The sequence below is a fragment of the Chelonia mydas genome, chromosome 1, assembly GCF_015237465.2.
Source record: "Chelonia mydas isolate rCheMyd1 chromosome 1, rCheMyd1.pri.v2, whole genome shotgun sequence".
Taxonomy (NCBI): Eukaryota; Metazoa; Chordata; order Testudines; family Cheloniidae; genus Chelonia; species Chelonia mydas.
In genome coordinates, this window is record NC_057849.1 from 278,770,259 (window position 1) to 278,788,403 (window position 18,145).

Consider the following 18,145-nt stretch of genomic DNA (forward strand, 5'->3'; position numbering starts at 1 on the left):
CAAGGTAAGAACCGCACTGAACTCTGGGACCAGAAAAGCAGGAAAGCACTACATGATGGGGAATCTCTGCTCCAGATGTTAATGAACCCATGCCTGCACACTCCCAGCTCAGTAGTTATCAGACCAATTCTAGTAATGAATCCTTTATTGGTATCCAAAATACTGAAGCTGCCTAATTGCATTGTGAGCTCCCTCGAAGGAACACCGCCCATAGCCTGGAATGATCAGTTCCTATTGTCTACCCTGAAGAAAACAACTTTGGTATACTCTCTTGAGCCATCAGTTTACCCATAAACAAATCTAGTGTTCTCCCTTGAACCATTGTTCTTTCCCTACAAAAACCCCTACCCATGCTCAAATAAGTGCTCTGATGCCTGGATCCAAAATCTGCATCAGTTCCACTGGGACTTCATCTTCTCCTGACTGAATGTGCTTGGGGCTCTGCCTGTCTCCAGCACTCTGGACCCTCAGCTGCCACCAACACCTGGGAACCCCAATCAATTCAAGCTTCACGGAGTTGTGACACTCTCTCTCTCTCTGTGTAGCCTTCTGACCTTGATTTGTGTGATCAGTTATAGTTTTCTAAACCTGACTTCTAAACTAACTGACTTCTAAACTAACTCAGGTCTACAATGTTAACCTCCCAACACCTGGAAGGAGCAAGAGAGCTTATTTACCACTCTTTATCCCCCTGCATCAGACCTGGGGGCTCAAGTGCTCACCTTCGCCCAGAACAGAGGGCCCAGGTAAGAGGCTTAGTAAAAGCCTTCTCAAAAGGTGTTTGTCTTCTGGCTGGGAAGGCTCATCTCATGCAACACTGTATCCAAATAGAATCTGGGCAACTCATCTGGGAGAACCCAGAGCCACTCCCCGCAAAATGGAGGAGGCCGTGAGGCAAAAGGTCCAGGCATTTGTTATATTAAAACTGCTGGCTATTCTGGATTATTTAGATTGTTGGACAAAAAGAAGATAAGCCAACACTACTCACAAAACCCTTTCAAAAATGGGAGGCAAAGTGTCGCATAGATTCCCAGTTCATTTAAAAGAATTGTTCTTTAAAATGTTTGCATGCAGGCAAGTACAATATGTGTAGGCCCTAACACAATCAGCTGGGCTGTGCTTCAACAAGGAAAGTTGGTGGTAACTGAACGATCTTTTTGCACTTTGGAGTGTGCACAGAATGCTAAATTAAGAAAAAAAATCAAACCACTTTTAAAATAAAAGGCATCTCCAGTTAGAACATATGCTTCAGTCCAGTCACTTTAACACAATCAATCACCATTAACACATGATGCAACTTCTATATCTCATCTGTAAAACAAACAAAAATAGTACAGTGTGAATATAATGTATTCTGGATCTCTAAAGACTGAATTCACTAAAATGTTAAGTTTAGGAGGCACATAGGATAATCAACTTCATACTAGAAATGGCAGAAAATGAACCATTTGCATGAGGCTCATTTTTTAGTCAAATTCTCTTGTGTAATTCTATCACTTTACAGCTGACAATACTGATCCACATTCTAATCTTAAGTGCAAAGATCAGTGCCACAAGATGATGAAAATCCATAAATCTCATGTTCCAAAACTGGTTCACTGAAGTTTCAGATGATAACAAGACAATACCTATGATCAGAAACATTGAAAGCTATAGGGAAAAAGTATTTGATCCCAGAAACAATTAGTTGTTTTAATTGTCTTATCCTTCCCAGCTTTTCTGAAAGTGTGCCTATGTGTTAGAGCAATATGCTTAGACTAAAGTGTCTGTCTTGTACTATTTCTGTATTCTACTATAACAAAACAATTTGAAAGAAAGTTTTTATTCAATAGCGAATCTGCACCACTGGCAAGTTTTATATTCTTAGGTTCCAATCCTGTAAGGCAATACCCCCTGAGATGTGCTAGCTGTTCTCAGATCACATGGGCTATGTCTACACTGCACATCACTGGCAGCAGCATGTGTAGCGACATGTATCGATGAAAGGCTCTGGCAGAGGGGAGGCAGCAGGCAAAGGCTTCCGCAGCACCCTGCTGCGGAGCCTTTCACTACAGTGGGGAAAGGCTGTGGTGGAGGAAGGCAGTTGGGAAAGGCATTGGATTCCTTGCTGCCAGAGTGTCTTACCCTCTGGCAGGGAAAAGCTTCAGAAGCAGGGAGGCAGCCGGACACTACGCTGCTATGGGGAACCACACTGTGGGTGAGTAAACAACCATGCAGGGTATGTACTTGAATTCAGACCCCCACCCTTCAGGCATGTCTTTACTCACCTAAACCATGCCTCATGGTCTACATGGCTATTTTTACCCATGCTAAGGGGGCTAGACATGTGGGTACTCTACACTCCGCTGAAGGAGGCGTGCAGTGTAGACGTAGGAGTTCACAGCACTCCATCTTGCAGGATCAGGCCCTCACTCATTTTGTGCTGTAGGTACATCGTAAATCTTTTATTTTTAGCCTGGGCTTTGCCTCCGCCTCCCCCACTTAGGCTTTCAGATAGCGTAACTGCAAGGTTTGGCACACTGCATGAACAGAGCACAGGCATTGAACAGAAGAGAGTATAATTGCACTTTTAGTTGTTACAAATGGATATATATTGTAGTACAGTAATAGAAAATAATTGCACTGGCATTTTATTATACCATAGCCTGCTGCTGTTAGTTTGTTCCCTATTTATCTTAGGCTTAGCAATTTCTAGTAGCTTATACATATGCTTTCAAAAATGTCTGCAAGGAAAGCTGCACTGGAAGATTGAATTTTAATGAGAAGAAGGTTGACAGCAAAAACAATCAGTGACATTTACAAAGCTACAGATCAACATATTTAAAATGCTCCAGGTTGTAACAAGGTTGGGCTTCTCCCCAGCTTCCACTAACCCACTGCCATGCCCAGAGTCTCTTGAGCATTTTTACTGTCCAAACATAAACAAAAAAACCAGTTCCCCAGCTAAGCTTGGGCTACAAACCCCAAAGATTTTTACCTCTCAGGCTCTCATTGTCTCCCCTCCCAGGCAACTCTGGTAGTGCTGCTTCTATGCTATGTTCTCAGGGCAACACCATCCTAGGCTTTTCTCCAGTAAGGCCCCTTTTAAGAATAGCTCCTCCCAGGAAAGGCCGGTGCTTTAGCTTCCTATATTTGACTCAATGAATTTCCCTTTTCTTCCAAGCCCAGCTGCCCTCTTTTAAACTTAATTGGGTTCAGCTAACAAGGCACAGGTGCATTGACCCTGTTCCCTCTTAAAGGACCAGTTGGACTAGATGACCTCCTGAGGTCCCTTCCAACCCTGATATTCTATGATTCTATGTTATTCAAGTTCTTAGATCTTAGAAATATCTTCATTTTCCTCTATAATCTCAGTCTACCTGTGTCTAGAATCTTCAGTTCCCAAATCTTGTAGCTCCTCTCCTTGCTTGGCAAATGAACAGACAGGCTTGTTGTTGACTAGATATAGACGTTAAAGGTCTCTTTGCACTTGATGCTCCACTTTTCATCTTCAAAGTGCATAGAAAATATTCAGTTATATTTAAGTTACCCAAAGTTAAACCGAGAGAAAAATAAACTGCAATCCAATTTATTTTAGCATAATCCATATCTCTGGAATAAAGTAACTATAAACCATTCGAAATATGCCATTTTCCCTCAAGCAAAGCAAAATTGCTTGGCCGCACCATCTAGTGACACTGACAGCTTCATATCAGAACCAAACTTTCAAGTATTAATAGTAACGCTGTTATAGTATAACATTTTCAAAAGCAGCTAAGTGACTTAGGAACCCAAGTCTCATTTTTAAAAGTGACAAGCTCCTAAGTCATTTAGATGCTTTTGAACTTTTAGCTCTAACTAAAAGCTTTTGGATTGAATTAAGGCCAGACTTTATTTTGGAGTCATATCTCAAGAGGTTCTTAAATGATCACACTCATTTTCCTAGTCCTAATCAATTTCACCATCCTTCCTCTGTGAATCAAAGTGAACAAGGTTAAAAGCAATTAGGGATGAGTAAATTTGTACGGACAAAATGGGAATTGCCCGCAGCTTGAGCTGAACCAAACTGAAATAATTTTCTGAGGGTTGAAAAAGCAAAAGAAAATTTGTTAAAATATATATTTTGTAACACCACCACTCTCTATTTTTGGCCAGGACCAGATAATCCCTCCCCCGGAAAAAACCCTACCTTCTTGCAAGTTTGACCTTATCAAAGCCAGGAAATTTTGAAAATATTGCAAGAATAGCTATTGTTAAGATTTGCAGCTTTATTTTTCAACCAGTGTTCATCTTGTCCTCTCTCCTCCAGGTTTCTCTCTCCAGTCTCACCTGCCCCGCTATCTGCCTTTTCCCCATCTTCTTCTCTGATTCTAATAAACTTCTGTAGTCCTCTACAATCAGAGAACATAATCATAGAGAATAGTAGCTAACTGGTAGGATGTTTCCCAAGATCGTGAAAATGGCTTGTCTAGCCTGATTCCTTCCCATGTGATATGGCTGCAATCCAGTAGGATGTGCATTCTTAAAAATCTCTTTTTGAAAATGCCACATCTATGAGACATGCCCTGTGCTGAGCATGTGAGGAGTCATCCGTTGTGACACTGGGAATTCTGAAAATTATTACTGCTGAGAACATAGCAATGCCCAAAAATATCACAATGTGAAATAAATAAGATGCAAAGCATTTTTCAATTTAAGTAAAAGATCATCTTTTAACAGTTTTCTTAATTCTTTGGGGAGCGGAGGAATCTTTTTCTACGTATTTTAAGTATCCCAATTTCCAAACAAATTACTTATTGCCATCCAAAGTTAGAGAAGAGTACAAACTAGGGCTTAGGATGGAATTCTATATTCAACTCTAACCACAGTCACACTTGATGCCTTTATTTTAAAACAGGGAATCTGAGGTTGGGTTCTTGGAAATTCTGCTGTATTGGCCATGGACAGTTGGGAGAATTGTAGAGAGGTTATGAAGATTGTCCCTGGAAGAACACTGTCTGCAGGTGTTTTTGTGTGAGCTTTTTATTGTAGCACTAGCATAAGTGCCCTATAGATGAAGCTTTACAGTATAGGAAGGGGACACATTTATCAGAACAGGGAGAAATGGTAGTCAAAATTAAAAAGCAGTGAACTGCCTTCCCATAGCATCCCTTATGTATAGTTAGAAAGGCTGAAAAGAGGGAAATGGGAAGCTTTTGTTCTAATGACTGATGTCCTTGCTGCAAAGGAAGGGGAAAGAAATAGGTGATTTGCTTGTCTGTCATGAATCCACAAAAAGGAAATCTATGGCAGGAAGTGTGTTTTTATGGGAACATTGGACATCATACATTGTGGTTTTTTTTTTTAACCTGATTTATCACTGGGGTTCATTTTTTCTGGATTTATAGTTGTGACTTCTATTGGGAACAATTGCAAGGAAACAATATGCCTCTGTTGTCCTGATCTAAATTTGCAATAAAATCTAGTGACTGGAAAAATTTTTTGAATCCGTAAGGGAGCAAATATAACATCCTGATAACTGTTTAGCAATGGTAAAACACTGAGGATGCTATAGGGTTATGAGGCATGAAATTATAGTTCTAATACCTTGCATTTAACAGACATAATTAATTGAGATGTTTCATAATACATTGAATCACCATGAACTAAAACCTGATAAATTTTGTCTCATTTTGTCAGTCTTCTTGAAAGAACAGAAAGCAATGATCAAATATTTTCTCCAAGGATTTAAGGATTATTTTTCTTCTCTGTTTTTGAGACAGAACCTGGAGTTGCCACCTCTAAAAGCACAAATACTGGGGTAAAATCTAACTGCTATGGTTTGAAGTGATAAAAACCCACGTGAAACAATGAAAATTTTAGAAAATACTTGGAAAAAAATCGGTGGGCCTGAGCCACCACTATTAGGCCAGTTACACTGGTGTAAACTAAAATAACTCAACTGAAATCAATGGAGTTACTAGTGTAAAAACTGATAAATCAGGCTCAGGATGTGAATGACGGTATCTTTTTTTAAAGTTAACATACAGAGGCAAATTCTTAGTTACACCAATATAAATCTAGTGAGACTCCACTGGCATGAATGAAGTTATTCCAGATTCACATTGGTGTACTGAGATCAGAACCTGCCGCCCACTGCCCTTCCCAGTCCAGTGGAATACCATTATTAGGTATCTGTGCTTAATAGATTAGACACTAATAAATAATTACAATCTTAAGAGCTATGATAGAGTAAGATGGATTCTAAACAGGTTAGGGGTGGGGGAGAGGGGGGTGAGGGAGGGAGGGAGGGAGGAGAACATTCTCAAAGTGATTAGGCTTCAACTGGAGTATTGTGTCCAGTTCTGGGTGCCACATTTCAGGAAAGATGTGGACCAACTGGAGAAAGTCCAGAGAAGAACGACAAAAATGATTAAAGGTGAAGAAAACATGACCTATGAGGGAAGATTGAAAGAATTGGGTTTGTTTAGTCTGGAACAGAGAAGTCTGAGAGGGGACATGATAACAGTTTTCAAGTACGTAAAAGGTTGTTACAAGGAGGAGGGAGAAAAATTGTTTTTCTTAACTTCTGAGAATAGGACAAGAAGCAATGGACTTAAATTGCAGCAAGGGAGGCTTAGGTTGGAAATTAGGAAAAAATCCTTACTGTCAGTGCAATTAAGGCCTGGAATAAATTTCCTAGGGAGGTTGTGAAATCGCCATCACTGGAGGTGTTTAAGAGCAGGTTAGACAAACACCTGTCAGGGATGGTCTAGACCAGTGTTACTCAAAGTGGTGGTCCGCGGACCGGTGCTGGTCTGCGCGCACGTTGGGAAAAAAAATTGCTGGTCCCCCCACATCAGATAGTTTGAGAAGCTCTGGTCTAGATAATACTTAGTCCTGCCATTAGTGCAGGGGACTGGACTAGATGCCCTCTCAAGGTCCCGTCCAGTCCTATGATTTTATGATTCTGAGATAAGGTACTTACTTTCCAAGATGCTCGTGTTACTTGCCTAGTTTTCTGTCTACAAGGGCACAGTGCAGAGTACTTAAGTCTACTAGGTGTACTACGCTGCTAAAGCCTTCAAGAGTCCATCCTCTGGTGTGGAGTCAGATCTTGCACTATGCTAGTAGCCTGGCATTGTCTTGGTTCCGTCTCAATGAATTTGCCAACAAGTAAAGCCGGGGAAAGGATAAGATAATCTGGAAGAGGCAGAGCTACAGGTGAGCACAAGAGAAACCAGAAGAGCGGTAAATCAGTAAAGATGAAGTGAAAGAGAGCCAAAGGAAAAGAAGGCAGACCGTAAGAGATATGGGGAAGAAATAATGAAAAGAGAGAGAGCACAGTGGTGCATAGAGGAAAACAAGGATTCCATGTCAGAATCTGTCTAATGGTGCAAACCTTTAAATTTTCATCAGTTGCTCTCCTGTCAGAAAGCCACTGCCCTTTTTCTGATACGCTGTTGTCTCACATAGAAATGTATGTAGCCAGGAGAGATAACGAGTTCTCATTAATTTTATGTGGAGTATGAGTCAGAATCCCTTTTTCCTTTTGCTGGTTACACAGTATATGAGTTTTAAACTTAATTGACTTTGAAATGCCAAGAATAGCGTCTGTGGCTTTGGTCTGTCCATCCTCTCCAGAAACTGACAGCATCCGCTACTGAAAAGTAGCTGCTCTTCTTCCAAATGGCTCGGGATGGAAAGGATGTTTTACAAAGAAATGCAAATAGAATTAGAAAAGCAGACAGCAGAGCCTCCCTTTCACGTAAGCAGCTATTATCAAATCCAAGGACTGCGTGCACAGTGTGAGATTATTGCAGTTCCAAAAGAGGTGGAGCGTGTGCATAAAAAGCTTTACACATCTCATGCATAACTGCATGAACAAAAGATATTAATTTAAGAGTCTCTCTGCTCCTGCTCATCACACCAGGGTTGGGACAGAATTAGGTAACTGGCACAAGATACTTGAAAGCATCATGCTCTGTCTAGTAAAAGGCCTGTACTTTTGCCTGGTCTGATGAATCATTGACTATTTAAAGGCCACTGGAAGACGAAGAATCCCAGTCTTCCAAAGATATATGGCAGTTTGTTTCATGAGATATTGAACCATGCCACTCTGATTACCATCTTCCCCTCCCCCATCTTGATTTACATCAACTCTGACCTAATTTTAGTGGCTGCTGTCTCAAAAATGGTTCGCATTTGAAAAAAATACAGCCCTTCGTCGGAAAACTTATCGTGTTATCCTCCAGCTCTAGCAGTTTGTGGGAATCTTGGCTGCTAAAATAATGCTGGAATGGAAGTATGTGAGTTATAGTAAAATGATAATCAGAATGACCAAAGTCAAGGCATGGCATTATCACATTTATTAAGTTGCTTTTGCAAGGCTTCTGTTATTGGATATGGATATATATTCTTATACACTAAGAAAAATATGTATTTAATATGTACTACTACAAAAACAAAGAAGGAATAAATTTGAAGTACTCCTGAGAGAGAGAGAGAGAGAGATGAGGAAAGTGAGGTACAAAAAGCATAAGTGATTTGGTTGAATTCACACAAAGTCTGTGGCAGCACTGGGAACATAATTTATATATAACTCTCATATCTTCAGCACAAGATCATCCCTATTAATTTAGGCTGAAACCATGTCAGAGATAGTTTTTGCCATCGACTTCACTGAAAGCAGGACTGATCTATAGTCTCTCTGTGCTAGGGTAACCAGATGTCCCAATTTTATAGGGACAATCCTGATTTTGGGGTCTTTTTCTTATATAGGCTCCTATTATCCCCCACCCCCATCCCTATTTTTCACATTTGCTGTCTGGTCACCCTACTCTGTGCCACAGTTTATCTGTATGATAGGGATAACAATACTTACCTGCCATTCATCCTGTTATAAAATTACATGAGAATGCCCATCTGGGTCAGACCAATGGTTCATCTAGCCCAGTATCTAGTCTTCTAACAGTGGCCAGTGCCAAATACCTCAGAGGAAATGAACAAAATATGGTAATTTTGAGTGTTCCATCCCCTATAATCCAGTCCCAGCTTCCAGCAGCTGAAAGTTTAGCAACACCTTGAGCACTGGGTTGCATTGCTGACCATCTTGGCTAATAGCCATCAATGGACCTATCTTCCAAGAACTTACCTAATTCTTTTTTAACCCAATTGTAATTTTGCCCTTCCTAACATTCCCTGGCAATGAGTTCCACAGGCTGACTGTGTGTTGTGTGAATTTCCAATTCCAATATATACATTTTTTTAGTATTTAGACTGCTAGTGTTTATATATAAGCACTTATACGTTTTGTCAATAGTCATTTGCTTGCCTTCATGTGTTATATTTAAACGGGATTCTTACGTTTCTCACTAGCTCCTACCTGTACTTTACCAACTTCTATTCGCTCCTCTTTACTAGGATATAGAGTTCAATCTTTAATAAAATCATCCTTAGGGGTGTCTCCACCGGAACCATGTGGTCCTCTGCATCCGTTGGCTTTCCCTCAGCCCTCAGTTTAAAAAAATCCACTACAACTTTTTAATTTTATATATCAGTCTCGTTGCATTTTTGGTTTAGGTGGAGCCCATCCTTCCTCTCTAGGCTTCTCCGTTCCCAGTTGCTAATAAACCTAAAACCCTCATCCACTCATTGAGACCCTGCAGTTCTGCCTATCTTTCTGGACCTGCACATGGTACTAGAAGCATATCAGAGAATAGGAGTATTTGTGGCACCTGAGAGACTAACAAATTTATTTGAGCATAAGCTTTCGTGAGCTACAGCTCACTTCATCGGATGCACTCAGTGGAAAATACAGTGGGGAGATTTATATACATAGAGAACATGAAACAATGGGTGTTACCATACACACTGTAAGGAGAGTGATCACAACAGTGGCTCCCTTAACCCACCCAGCAATATCGTTAATCTATCCAACTATACTCTTAGCCCAGCAGAAGAATCTGTCCTATCTCGGGGCCTCTCCTTTTGCCCCTTCACCCCCACAAACATGATACAGTTCTGTGGTGACCTAGAATCCGATTTTCGACATCTCCGACTCAAGGAATATTTCCAACACACCTCTGAACAACATAATAACCCACAGAGACTTTCCTACCAAGACTACAAAAAGAAGGATTCTGGGTGGACTCCTCCTGAAGGTCGAACCAGACTGGACTTCTACATAGAGTGCTTCCGCCGACGTGCACGGGCTGAAATTGTGGAAAAGCAGCATCACTTGCCCCATAACCTCAGCTGTGCAGAACACAATGCCATCCATAGCCTCAGAAACAACTCTGACATCATAATCAAAAAGGCTGACAAAGGAGGTTGTCATCATGAATAGGTCGGAATATGAACAAGAGGCTGCTAGGCAGCTCTCCAACACCACCTTCTACAAGCCATTACCCTCTGATCCCACTGAGGGTTACCAAAAGAAACTACACCGTTTGCTCAAGAAACTCCCTGAAAAAAGCACAAGAACAAATCCGCACAGACACACCCCTGGAACCCTGACCTGGAGTATTCTATCTGCTACCCAAAATCCATAAACCTGGAAATCTTGGACGCCCCATCATCTCAGGCATTGGCACCCTGACAGCAGGATTGTCTGGCTATGTAGACTCCCTACTCAGGCCCTACGCTACCAGCACTCCCAGCTATCTTCGAGACACCACTGACTTCCTGAGGAAACTACAATCCATCAGTGATCTTCCTGAAAACTCCATCCTAGCGACTATGGATGCAGAAGCCCTCTACGCCAACATTCCACACAAAAATGGACTACAAGCCGTCAGGAACAGTATCCCCGATAATGTCACGGCAAACCTGGTGGCTGAACTTTGATTTTGTCCTCACCCATAACTATTTCACATTTGGGGACAATGTATACCTTCAAATCAGTGGCACTGCTATGGGTACTCGCATGGCCCCACAGTATGCCAACATTTTTATGGCTGACTTAGAACAACGCTTCCTCAACTCTCGTCCCCTAATGCCCCTACTCTGCTTGCGCTATATTGATGACATCTTCATTATCTGGACTGATGGAAAAGAAGCCCTTGAGGAATTCCACCATGATTTCAACAATTTCCATCCCAACATCAACCTCAGCCTGGACCAGTCCACACAAGAGATCCACTTCCTGGACACTACGGTGCTAATAAGCGATTGTCACATAACCACCACCCTATACCAGAAACCTACTGACCGCTATTCCTACCTACATGCGTCCAGCTTTCATCCAGACCACACCACACGATCCATTGTCTACAGCCAAGCTCTACGATACAACCGCATTTGCTCTAACCCCTCAGACAGAGACAGACACCTCCAAGAGACAGACACCTACAATGCTCTATCAAGCATTCTTACAACTACAATACCCACCTATTGAAGTGAAGAAACTAATTGACAGAGCCAGAAGAGTACCCAGAAGTCACCTACTACAGGACAGGCCCAACAAAGATAACAACAGAACCCCACTAACCATCACCTTTAGCCCCCAACTAAAACCTCTCCAACGCATCATCAAGGATCTACAACCTATCCTGAGGGATGACCCATCACTCTCACAGATCTTGGGAGACAGGCCAGTCCTTGCTTACAGACAGCCCCCCAACCTGAAGCAAATACTCACCAGCAACCACACAACAGAACCACTAACCCAGGAACCTATCCTTGCAACAAAGCCCGTTGCCAACTGTGTCCACATATCTAGTCAGGGGACACCATCATAGGGCCTAATCACATCAGCCACACTATCAGAGGCTCGTTCGCCTGCACATCCACCAATGTGATATATGCCATCATGTGCCAGCAATGCCCCCCTGCCATGTACATTGGTCAAACTGGACAGTCTCTACGTAAAAGAATAAATGGACACAAATCAGATGTCAAGAATTATAACATTCAAAAACCAGTCGGAGAACACTTCAATCTCTCTGGTCACTCTATTAGACCTAAAAGTTGCAATTCTTTGACTTCTTTGGAAGTCAACGAATGGCTACGCAGGTGGTGTCGGAGAGAAGGCTTTGGATTCTTTGACCATGGGATGGTGTTCCATGAAGGAGGAGTGCTGGGCAGAGACGGGCTCCATCTTACGAAGAGAGGGAAGAGCATCTTTGCCAGCAGGCTGGCTAACCTAGTGAGGAGGGCTTTAAACTAGGTTCACCGGGGGAAGGAGACCAAAGCCCTGAGGTAAGTGGGAAAGCGGGATACCGGGAGGAAGCACAGGCAGGAATGTCTGTGAGGGGAGGTCTCCTGCCTCATACTGGGAATGAGGGGCGATCAACAGGTTATCTCAAGTGCTTATATACAAATGCACAAAGCCTTGGAAACAAGCAGGAAGAACTGGAGGTCCTGGTGATGTCAAGGAACTATGACGTGATTGGAATAACAGAGACTTGGTGGGATAACTCACATGACTGGAGTACAGTCATGGATGGTTATAAACTGTTCAGGAAGGACAGGCAGGGCAGAAAAGGTGGGGGAGTAGCACTGTATGTAAGGGAGCAGTATGACTGCTCAGAGCTCCGGTACGAAACTGTGGAAAAACCTGAGTGTCTCTGGATTAAGTTTAGAAGTGTGTGCAACAAGAGTGATGTAGTGGTGGGAGTCTGCTATAGACCACCGGACCAGGGGGATGAGGTGGATGAGGCTTTCTTCCGGCAACTCACGGAAGCTACTAGATCGCATGCCCTGATTCTCATGGGTGACTTTAATTTTCCTGATATCTGCTGGGAGAGCAATACAGCGGTGCATAGACAATCCAAGAAGTTTTTGGAAAGCGTAGGGGACAATTTCCCGGCGCAAGTGCTAGGGGCGCTTTTCTTGACCTGCTGCTCACAAACCGGGTAGAATTAGTGGGGGAAGCAAAAGTGGATGGGAATCTGGGAGGCAGTGACCATGAGTTGGTTGAGTTCAGGATCCTGACGCAGGGAAGAAAGGTAAGCAGCAGGATACGGACCCTGGACTTCGACTCCCTCAGGGAACAGATGGCCAGGATCCCCTGGGGGACTAACATGAAGGGGAAGGGAGTCCAGGAGAGCTGGCTGTATTTCAAGGAATCCCTGTTGAGGTTACAGGGACAAACCATCCCGATGAGTCGAAAGAATAGTAAATATGGCAGGCGACCAGCTTGGCTTAATGGTGAAATCCTAGCGGATCTTAAACATAAAAAAGAAGCTTACAAGAAGTGGAAGGTTGGACATATGACCAGGGAAGAGTATAAAAATATTGCTCGGGCATGTAGGAAAGATATCAGGAGGGCCAAATCGCACCTGGAGCTGCAGCTAGCAAGAGATGTCAAGAGTAACAAGAAGGGTTTCTTCAGGTATGTTGGCAACAAGAAGAAAGCCAAGGAAAGTGTGGGCCCCTTACTGAATGAGGGAGGCAACCTAGTGACAGAGGATGTGGAAAAAGCTAATGTACTCAATGCTTTTTTTGCCTCTGTTTTCACTAACAAGGTCAGCTCCCAGACTGCTGCGCTGGGCATCACAGAATGGGGAAGAGATGGCCAGCCCTCTGTGGAGATAGAGGTGGTTAGGGACTATTTAGAAAAGCTGGACGTGCACAAGTCCATGGGGCCGGACGAGTTGCATCCGAGAGTGCTGAAGGAATTGGCGGCTGTGATTGCAGAGCCCTTGGCCATTGTCTTTGAAAACTCGTGGCGAACGGGGGAAGTCCCGGATGACTGGAAAAAGGCTAATGTAGTGCCAATCTTTAAAAAAGGGAAGAAGGAGGATCCTGGGAACTACAGGCCAGTCAGCCTCACCTCAGTCCCTGGAAAAATCATGGAGCAGGTCCTCAAAGAATCAATCCTGAAGCACTTACATGAGAGGAAAGTCATCAGGAACAGTCAGCATGGATTCACCAAGGGAAGGTCATGCCTGACTAATCTAATCGCCTTTTATGATGAGATTACTGGTTCTGTGGATGAAGGGAAAGCAGTGGATGTATTGTTTCTTGACTTTAGCAAAGCTTTTGACACGGTCTCCCACAGCATTCTTGTCAGCAAGTTAAGGAAGTATGGGCTGGATGAATGCACTATAAGGTGGGTAGAAAGCTGGCTAGATTGTCGGGCTCAACGGGTAGTGATCAATGGCTCCATGTCTAGTTGGCAGCCGGTCTCAAGTGGAGTGCCCCAGGGGTCGGTCCTGGGGCCGGTTTTGTTCAATATCTTCATAAATGATCTAGAGGATGGTGTGGATTGCACTCTCAGCAAATTTGCGGATGATGCTAAACTGGGAGGAGTGGTAGATACGCTGGAGGGGAGGGATAGGATACAGAAGGACCTAGACAAATTGGAGGTTTGGGCCAAAAGAAATCTGATGAGGTTCAATAAGGATAAGTGCAGGGTCCTACACTTAGGATGGAAGAATCCAATGCACCGCTACAGACTAGGGACCGAATGGCTAGGCAGCAGTTCTGCGGAAAAGGACCTAGGGGTGACAGTGGACGAGAAGCTGGATATGAGTCAGCAGTGTGCCCTTGTTGCCAAGAAGGCCAATGGCATTTTGGGATGTATAAGTAGGGGCGTAGCGAGCAGATCGAGGGACGTGATCGTTCCCCTCTATTCGACACTGGTGAGGCCTCATCTGGAGTACTATGTCCAGTTTTGGGCCCCACACTACAAGAAGGATGTGGATAAATTGGAGAGAGTCCAGCGAAGGGCAACAAAAATGATTAGGGGTCTAGAGCACATGACTTATGAGGAGAGGCTGAGGGAGCTGGGATTGTTTAGTCTGCAGAAGAGAAGAATGAGGGGGGATTTGATAGCTGCTTTCAACTACCTGAAAGGGGGTTCCAAAGAGGATGGCTCTAGACTGTTCTCAGTGGTAGCAGATGACAGAACGAGGAGTAATGGTCTCAAGTTGCAATGGGGGAGGTTTAGATTGGATATTAGGAAAAACTTTTTCACTAAGAGGGTGGTGAAACACTGGAATGCGTTACCTAGGGAGGTGGTAGAATCTCCTTCCTTAGAGGTTTTTAAGGTCAGGCTTGACAAAGCCCTGGCTGGGATGATTTAACTGGGAATTGGTCCTGCTTCGAGCAGGGGGTTGGACTAGATGACCTTCTGGGGTCCCTTCCAACCCTGATATTCTATGATTCTTCAACAAAAAAACTTCAAAAACAGACTCCAACGAGAGACTGCTGATTTGGAATTAATTTGCACACTGGATACAATTAACTTAGGCTTGAATAGAGACTGGGAGTGGATGGGTCATTACACAAAGTAAAACTATTTCCCCATGTTTATTTCCGCACCTCACCCCCCACTGTTCCTCAGACGTTCTTGTCAACTGCTGGAAATGGCCCATCTTGATTATCACTACAAAAGCTTTTCTCTCCCCCCTCCCACCCCCCCCCCCCCCGCTCTCCTGCTGGTAATAGCTCACCTTAAACGATCACTCTCCTTACAGTGTGTATGGTAACACCCATGGTTTCATGTTCTCTATGTATATAAATCTCCCCACTGTATTTTCCACTGAATGCATCTAATGAAGTGAGCTATAGCTCATGAAAGCTTATGCTCAAATAAATTTGTTAGTCTCTAAGGTGCCAGCAGTACTCCTTTTCTTTTTGCTAATACAGACTAACACGGCTGCTACTCTGAAACATAATCAGAGAATGTTACTATGGAAGTCCTGGACTTTAATTTCTTACCTAAGATCTTAAATTTGGCCTCCTGGACCTGTCTCCTACCTTTTTCTATGTCACTGGTACCTACATGTACCACAATCACTGGCTCCTCCCGAGCACTGCACATACATCTGTCTAGATGTCTCATAAAATCTGCAACCTTTGCACCCAGCAGGCAATTTACCATGCACTTCTCCTGGTCATTACAAATCCAATTATCAATATTTCTAATCAAATCGCCCTATTACTATTACCTGGTTCTTCCTACTAACTGGGGTTCCCTCCCAAAGAGGTAACCTCAGTGCGAGAGGTTACCATGACATGATCTGGAAGGAGGGTACCAATTATAGGAATATTTCCCTCCACTCCAGCTTGATGTTCTCCTTCCCCAAGACTTTCATCCTCCTTAACAGGACAGTGGCTGTCATACTAGGGTGGGACCACTCTACTGTATCCCTGAAAGTCTCCTCTATGCACACTCTCTCCCCCTTAGCTCCTCCAGTTCAGCCACTTTGGTGGCAAGAGCCCATACTGTGTCTTTGATGGCATGTCTACACTGCTATTAGACACCCGCAGCTGGCCTGTGCCAGCTGACTCAGACTCCTGGGGATTGGGCTAAGGGGCTGTTTAATTGCAGTGTAGAGGTTTGGGCTCAGGCTGAAGCCTGAGCTCTTGGACGCTTCCACCTCACAAGGTCCTAGAGCCCAGACTCCAGCCATTAAAGAGGCCCTCATCCCAAGCCCAAGTCAGCTGGCATCAGCTAGCAGCAGGTGTTAAATAGCAGCGTAGACATAACCAGGAGGCCATGAGCTGCTTGCACCACATACACACACATGCCACCTTCCCACAAGGCAGGTAATTATACATGCTGTGTTCAGTGCAATAAACTGGATTGCCCTCACTCTGCTGCTCATCTTCTGCTACATTAATTTTTACTCTTGCAGGGATTTTTGTTGATGGGGGGCGGGGGTGGAGAGAAATGACATGTGAAGGTTTATTGGGTTAAATTTAGAATATGTTTGGTAGGTGTATTGGTTTCTTCCCCCACCCCATGTTTCTTTTTTTAGGAGACTTTTCTAGCACCCTTCTAATTGTTAGGTTATAGTCCCTCGGCCTCCTCCTCCTGCTGCTGAACTCTCACTTCAACCAAACTCCCCTTACATTGGTAGCTTGCTCTGTCTTATGCTCTCTCACTCTGTCATAGGGCTGTCTCTGCTTGAGAGTGGGGCCTGGAAGGAATACATCTCACATTCCTACACAAAACCCCTGTTTGCTGCTCCTGTTTTTCAGGCTGTTTGGCTCAGCACACAGCTCCCAAAACAGACCACACTAATCTTCAACCAAGCAAAAACCCAACAGGAAGTCAGACAGACAGACAGACTCACCCCAAGGATCATCTAGTCTCGTCGCCTTCACCTGGAGAACGCCCTCACAAAACTCCGCTGTTTGCTGCTGTTCTTTGCTCCTGTTCATTAATACTTGGATAGCTCTTTTCTTGTGAGATTTACAGACAGAGGGCAGCAGGGAAATGCAAATATGATACTGTAAATACACAAGAGATGGTTACTTACATTACAGTAACAATGGTTGTTCAAAATGTGTTGTCCACATATATTCCACTTTCAGTGATCATGTGCCCAAGATTGGAATATTTTGGCCAGCAGTATCCATTGGAGCTGCACATGAATTCTGAGGATCCTCATGCCTATACAGAGGGCAAAGAGGATAGAGTGGGCCCAAATACCCCTCAGCTCCTTCACCAATATAGAATCCAAATGTTAAAGACTCTGTAGTGCTGGGGAAGGAGGCTGGGTGGGTCATGCTCGGTTTGTATGTGTGTGTATACACACAGACACAAAATATGGACTACACATCTCAAAGAACCACAGTTACCATAAGTTAAGTAAGTGTTTCTTCTTCTTTGAGTCATTGCCCATAAATATTCTACTCTTGGTGACTCACAAGAAGTGACCTCATAAATTGGTAGCAGGTACTTGTAGTCTACCCAAACAGAAAATGTATTACAGTTCTGCTAAGAGAAGCAGCAAATACTGATGCTTCCACTGGAGACTAGTGCTTCTTCAAGGTATCGATTAAAGCCCAAGTTGCTGCTCTGCGTATTTCTGAGGTGGGCATGCTCCTCAAGAAAGGTGCAGATGCTCTCTGAGCTCCAATAGAAAGAATCCTAATCTGACCGGGGGAATCTACGCTGGCTAGCTCATCACAGACACTAGTGCAACTGGATGCCCATTTCAAAAGCCTTTTGGTTGAAATAGTCTTCCTTTCAATAAATGCTATAAAGAGTGTCAGGGAGACTCTAAACAGTTTAGTCCTCTGTAGATAGGATAGTGCTCTAAGGACAGCTAATATATGCCACCTAGCCTCCCCTTGATTCATACGCAAACTGGGGGGGAAGAAAACAAAACAAACAAAACAGGTAAATGACTTAGATTCATAAATGAAAATCAGGGACTATCTTGGACAAAAATTTGGGATGGGACATAAGGGTAACTTTATCCTTTTGGGAGGCCCTGCCATAGAA

The 18,145-nt window shown here is 43.5% G+C and overlaps 1 long non-coding RNA gene across 1 annotated transcript in view; it reads right to left on the reverse strand.

Moving 5' to 3' along the window:
• Nucleotides 1-347: 347 nt before the first annotated feature.
• The window catches only part of LOC122466014, a 38,300-nt gene continuing 20,502 nt past the window's right edge, over nucleotides 348-18,145 (reverse strand). The window contains exons 2-3 of the long non-coding RNA XR_006291208.1: nucleotides 3,360-3,488; nucleotides 348-1,311 (exon numbers count right to left, since the gene is read on the reverse strand). This is a non-coding gene — a long non-coding RNA (uncharacterized LOC122466014). The remainder of the gene's footprint in view (nucleotides 1,312-3,359; nucleotides 3,489-18,145) is intronic.